Here is a 6,088-nt window from a genome sequence, read left to right on the forward strand (position 1 = left end):
TATAAATCCAAGTTAGCGGTACATTAACCAGTGACTCATTGCCAGCGAGGCTTTGTGGGGATCTGGTGCACTTTACCGAGTAATTTCTGAGTACTCGATGCCCATTAGTTGAAGCCCACAACAAATTGTGGTTTCTCTTCACTGTCTTTCTCTCCTCCCCATGTACTCTCACACACAGTTTCCCCATTCCCTCTCTTCCACGGGTCTGACGTGCTCAAGAGGCACTCAATAGCAGGCAGTGAGTCACCCACCAGCGGCATCTCCGGGAGCACCTCATGGCACAGGTGCCTGTGGACATTTCCAGCAGCGGCGCGAGCTCTGACAGGGAGCACCCAGAGCACCCTGACTTGCAGGGCTGTGCGGAGCTGGGGAGACCACCCAGGGGTGTGCTGGTGCCCAGCAGATCCTGTTGTAGCTGGAGGAATTCCTGGAGAACCAGGGACCTGCCTTTCCCAGCCAGTGAACCCACAGGATCCCGTGATGCAGATATTATGTTCATCTTCTCTGAGCACACGCACAGAGATGAACACCCGCTGCGTGACTCGGCAGCCACGGCACTAATTAGCAGGAGTGAGAAGGCAGGAGCAAATGAGATCCTGGGAGAGCCTTTGTGCTGGTACCATTTTAGGAAATGAAAGATCTGGTGTCTGAGAGACAGTAACCTAGATTTGATGCAAAAGCAGGTTTGTTGGCTGAGGACAGGACGGTGGGTGCTGGTGAGGTGCTGCGGGAGCGGGCGCGCTGATGGTAACACTCGGAGCAGCCTCCTGGGCTGTCAGCAGCCCCAGACTAAAGGCAAGAAACCTTTCAGTGCTCCTTCCCATGGGCCTGAGGGCAATTCCAGAGAAACCCTTTTGTCCTCAGAGCTGCTAGTGAGACCTACCTGAGCACAGGTGAGGGCACGGCTGAAACCAGAGCTCTTGCATTTGCTGGCAGCACCTGTGGGACTCCACAAACAGGGTCCAGCCCAGCAGCCAGTGCTGCCTCGGGAGGCCCAGGGGAGCTCCCATGTCTTGGAGCCAGACACCCCCTGGACCTCATCACTGCAATTTGCAGAGGTACTTCATAGAATCACGGAATGATTTGGAAGGGAGTTTAAAGTTCATGCAGTTCCAAACCCTCTGCCACATGCAGGGACACCTTCCACTGACCAGGTTGCTCAAAGCCCTATCCAACCTAGCCTTGGTTCAATTCCCCCTAAATAGATAGTATTCCCTCTAAACAGTTTGCTATTCAGTTGTAGCTTCATTTCTCTCCCCAGCCATCCAGTGCCCTTTGCACACTGGCAGCTGGAGGCTGAAGCCATCTCCAAGCCCTAGGCAGCACTCTGAGGAGCAGAGTGCATCAGCACTGCACACACCATGCAATTTTAATGCCCTTTCAGTTTCCAAGGATACAAAAAACAATCAATGAGACACAATCCCTCGCTGCGGGGCTGCTGCACAGGAGCTGTGCCTGTGCCCCAGCCTGGAACAGTGCAGCAATCACAACACTCCGGGGACCTGGAGCACCCAAACCCACAGGCTGTCACCCCAACCCTCCCAGGTATCAAATCCCAGCCACACTCCCTATGGAGCTGCTCGTTGTTGCAGAGATAAACTGCATCCAAGCAGAGCCCTGGCTGCATACACAACCACACAGGCCAGAGACCAGTTACTGAAAACAGTCACGGGCCACACAGCAGGATGACAGGAGTGCTGGGAGCAGGGCTGAGTAACCACACGGAGCAAACAATTTATTAGCTAGTTCCAAAAAACATCCCTGTTAAATTAGGCCTGTCCAGATGTGACACAGAGACAGATTACACTGTTGACAGGGATGTGATTGCACCCATGACCTACTAGCTGATCTGTGCCGCTGTAAAACCCAGGACAGAGGGAAGGCATTAAGCGAATTAGTGTTTATTATTTATACGATGCCCACAGTCAGTCAGGGCGGTGCAGACAAGCGTAAACCAAGGGCGCCACACGGTGCTCTGGAACTGACAGCCCAGCCGACAGCAAGCACTGGGAGCATAATTTAGGACTTTGTGACAAAGTGACAGCCTTAGAGCCTCCAACAGCAGTAGCAGTAGGGGAGGGCAGGCAGGGCTGACTGCCAGGAGGCACATGGTGGCACTTCTGTCCCACCCTGGCTTTTGGCTGGGCTAAAGTGCTGTTTGTAGTGGTGGAGTTGTGTGGCAGGAGGGGCAGCCTCTGTCCCTGGGAGACCTGTCTAACCTCCCTCCCCAAACACCTGCCTGTCAGCAAAATGCTTCTAGTGCTCAATAGAGTGAGTACTGCACACCAAGGCAGTTCCAGCCATGTTGGCTGGGGCTCCAGGGGTGACATCCTGCAGAGGTACCACCAAAACAAAAGCAGTAAAGCAGACACAGGCTTGACAAAGAGTCATGGCTAAGTGATGCTGGCTGTCCCATTAATGGGCTCCCATCAATATAGGAACCCATTACCTAAATGGCTCTCCTACATGAGGTGCCCAAGCACCTTCTGTACCCAACTGAGAGAGGCAGGAGCATCTTGAGAGCTATTTATCCCACTCAGCTTGATGAGAGGAACCATCCACCACTGCTGCTCTCTCCTTGGCCATAGAGGAACAAAGGGGCCCAGAGCAGCTGCCCGACCTCAGACAGATGGAATTGCCCCACTGCCTGAGCAGGAGGCTCTGCCTCCTCACGAGGAGTTTAACAATGCCACAGAGACGGGGCTGCAAAGCCAGCCAGGATCCCTGTCAATGGGAGAATGTCAAAGAGACACAAATGCAGAGAAACTTCAGAAATAACCAGAGAAGCCTCTTGAGTCAACAGCAGTGCTCCAGGGCAGTGCTAGCATTTGTTTTGCAGCCAGAAAGGACAGGGAAGATTAAACTCTCCTACAGCATGATCCGCACGGGTGGACGTGCATGGAGGATAAGGTTGCATCCCTGCAAGTGGCAGAGCCACCCTCTGGTGCCACTCAGCATCCTCATGACACAGCCTCCAGCCCCAGTGGCTGGCACATGCAAGCAGGTCAGCTGAAGAGACATAAAACGTTGGCCGAACATTTCCCTGCGACAATAAATTAATTGTCAGCTCACTGCCATGGGATGGCTCGCTCCAGATGCAGCTCCCAGTGTCCTATTTCAGATTACAATCACACTCAAATGGTCGTGGGTTGGCTGATCGAAAAAGGTGGGGGCTCCCATCAAGAGATCGTTATATCTGCCTGAGTCTGCCTGAATCCAAGCACAAACCCTCCACTGGGAATATTATGTCTTTGTAGCTGTTCTTCCCAGGAAGGGAACAGGATCTGCTTAGAGCAAATAGAAGCTATTACAATCAGGATAAATTAGTAATGGTGAGTGGGAGAGGGAGAGGAGGAAAGGAAAAGAGGTTATTGTGATTTTTCTTGCTACAGAGGGTTGTCTGAGCTACTTATAGTGCCAGAAAACAGCTCCCTGGCCTCTCCTCTGAGTCCAGAGCTCAGACTGGAGCTACTCTGGATTGCTAACAACTAGCAGGATGGTATTATAGGTTGTTAGATGCATGAAATCTGATTTCTGCTCCTATTAGTAGCATCTCAAGTTTAACAGCAGCATAGGTAGGTCTGTAGAGAAAAGGTAAAATACCCTTGCAGTTGCTCTGTTCAACACCACTAAACACGTGCCTTTTCATCAGAAGCTGAAACACCTGTTGAGGATCTTTAAGGTGCTGCAGGGGGTGGGACTGTGTCTCTGTGGTGTTGCATGTTTTGCATTTTGTAAAATACAAGATGCCAAGTAATTTGCTAAACCCTGACTGCAGACCTGGAAAAAAAAAGGAAAACTGACACACAGAAATGCTTTCATGCTCAGGACTCCTTCTGTTCCTCCTAAAACAACTTCTTAAAGTAGGGCTGGTTTAGCTGGTTCAGGTCTACAAAAGAGGCTGAATTGCCACAGCTCAGGGAAAGTTCAGCCATAAAATGATTTTACAGCATTTTATAAAGCAAATATCTGCCTGCTTAAGAGAGCACCTATTTCAGGTCACTTGCAGGGCAGTGACTGTACCACCACCAGCCCTTTCCAGCAGGAATGTTAACTGGAGCCCTCCACCATGAACCTGGTGTGACCAGCAAACCTGGCAAGCTCAGACCCTTCTCCTGTTTGTGTTTTTCCACTCTTTCTAGGATGTTGCTGCCTGCTGACAGCTTCACCCTTCATTCAGATTTTGCTATCTGATATGAGGCATTTAAGTTGACTGAATGGGAAATTAATGCAAAACAACAACGAGCTTAGTCTGGGGCTGCCAAACTCCTGCAGGGCTCCTGAAGGGAATGTTTCCAACTCTCCACCATGTCCATCACTTTCTCAGAAGAGATCTGTTATGAACCATTAACAGTAATTTCTCCATGGGCCTGCTGGAGACAAACACCTGTTTTTTGCACCCTCTACCAAACCAACCAATGTGTTCAGGAGCATGGCTGAAGATGGCAAACAAAAAAAGAGGGAATAGCCACTCTGGAGTTGCCTCCTGTTGCTGAAACCACATTGCTCCAAACCAGCTCCCTCCTGCTCACGACGGGCCGGGAGCTGGTACTGCTGTACAAAAACAGACTCAGAGTCATCCCAGGGAACCACAAACTTCATCCTGGGAGAGCTGCTCCTCGTGGCAGAGCCACCAGTACAAGGAGCCTCCCAAAAAGCAGCCCCTGGGATGAAGTAGCTTCTCCTGGCTGACCCCACAGGAAAGGACTTCTGTCTGAAGGGCTCTCCAGAGGTCAGCAGGACGCAGAGCTCCAGGAACACGTACCTTGCACATCTTTGCCAGCATTGCTCTTCCATGGGTGTTCACAGGGAGCTTCCCAATTCCTCCTGACAACCTTCGTGACAGCGCTCAGAGGGACATCTCCTCCTGGGCATCCATTTCAACACCTGAGGGGTGCAAAGTAAGCAGGTGGAAAAGAAAAAGGATTAAGCCATGAAAAATAGAGAAGTACAAATCACCCAACTAAAACAAATAATCGAGCCTGGTGCTGAATATGCTCACGCTTAGTTATCGGGATCAGAAGTGTGTTTATTTATTCAGTTTTTGATACACCAGTCTATTGGATACATCTTTTGACTTAACAAGCCTGCAAAAATACAGCATTTCTTAGTTCAACAGGTCACATTATTATATGGGTTTATTTAGCCAGCATCCTTTTATCTCCAAATCTCTGCAGTACTTAATTTTTTTCCTGTCTTCGAGAAGGATAAAGTTAGGCAAATATTTAGTAATTAATTCAACCACTACTTTTCCATCTCCTCTGAGACAGTCATTCACTGGATGTTGTTCAAGATGCAATAATTCTTTCTTTCTCTTCTTTAGTTTGCTTCTAAACTATTTTCAATAATTCCTGATACCTGCAATATGAACAGTTTTGAATAGCCATAGGCACACATTATATTTGCCTGATGAGGCAGAAAACTTCTCAACTTTTGCTTTCCCTCCTTTTTTTATTCTGTTCTGGAAGATTTTCAAGAAAAAGTTATATAAACCAGACATAAACTGGAACGAAGCACATCACTGACTCTCAGATGCAGAACCCTCACGGAAAGCAGTTGCCAGCTCTCCTGTAGATATTGAGGTTTCTATCCCAGCCTGTCACACCCAGCATTTCCTGGGCAGGCTGAGTCCCTGGGGTCTCTCCTGTATCCAGCTCCCAGTGCGGCGCTGGCACCGGCACGTTCATATCCAGGGAAATGAGAGAGACAACCCACATTTGCTGTAGGCATAAAGTCTTACCTTGTCATGGAGCTTTGCTTAACACATTCCACAACGAACTAGTGAATACAGGCAGAAAACTTCCCATCCCTTTTTTCTTTGTTTTTCACCAGCTACAACCCAACTCATGTCTTCATCAGCACGTGCCTACAGGCTGGAGTCTCTGTTATGTGCAGCAGCCACAGATAACAAATGTCAACATCATAAACCACGTGCAAACAGTCAACCTTATACCCACAAGCTCCTCTGCTCCTCCACAGGACACTGGCCATAAATGTGCCTTAAATCATTTCATGATAAAGTGCTTTCTGCACAGCAAGTTAAACAGATAGAGCATAGCAAATTTTACTGCCTCAGAACCAGCACTGT

Source organism: Myiozetetes cayanensis, unplaced genomic scaffold (assembly GCF_022539395.1).
Source record: "Myiozetetes cayanensis isolate MyiCay16 unplaced genomic scaffold, myiCay2020 scf15, whole genome shotgun sequence".
Lineage (NCBI taxonomy): Eukaryota > Metazoa > Chordata > Aves > Passeriformes > Tyrannidae > Myiozetetes > Myiozetetes cayanensis.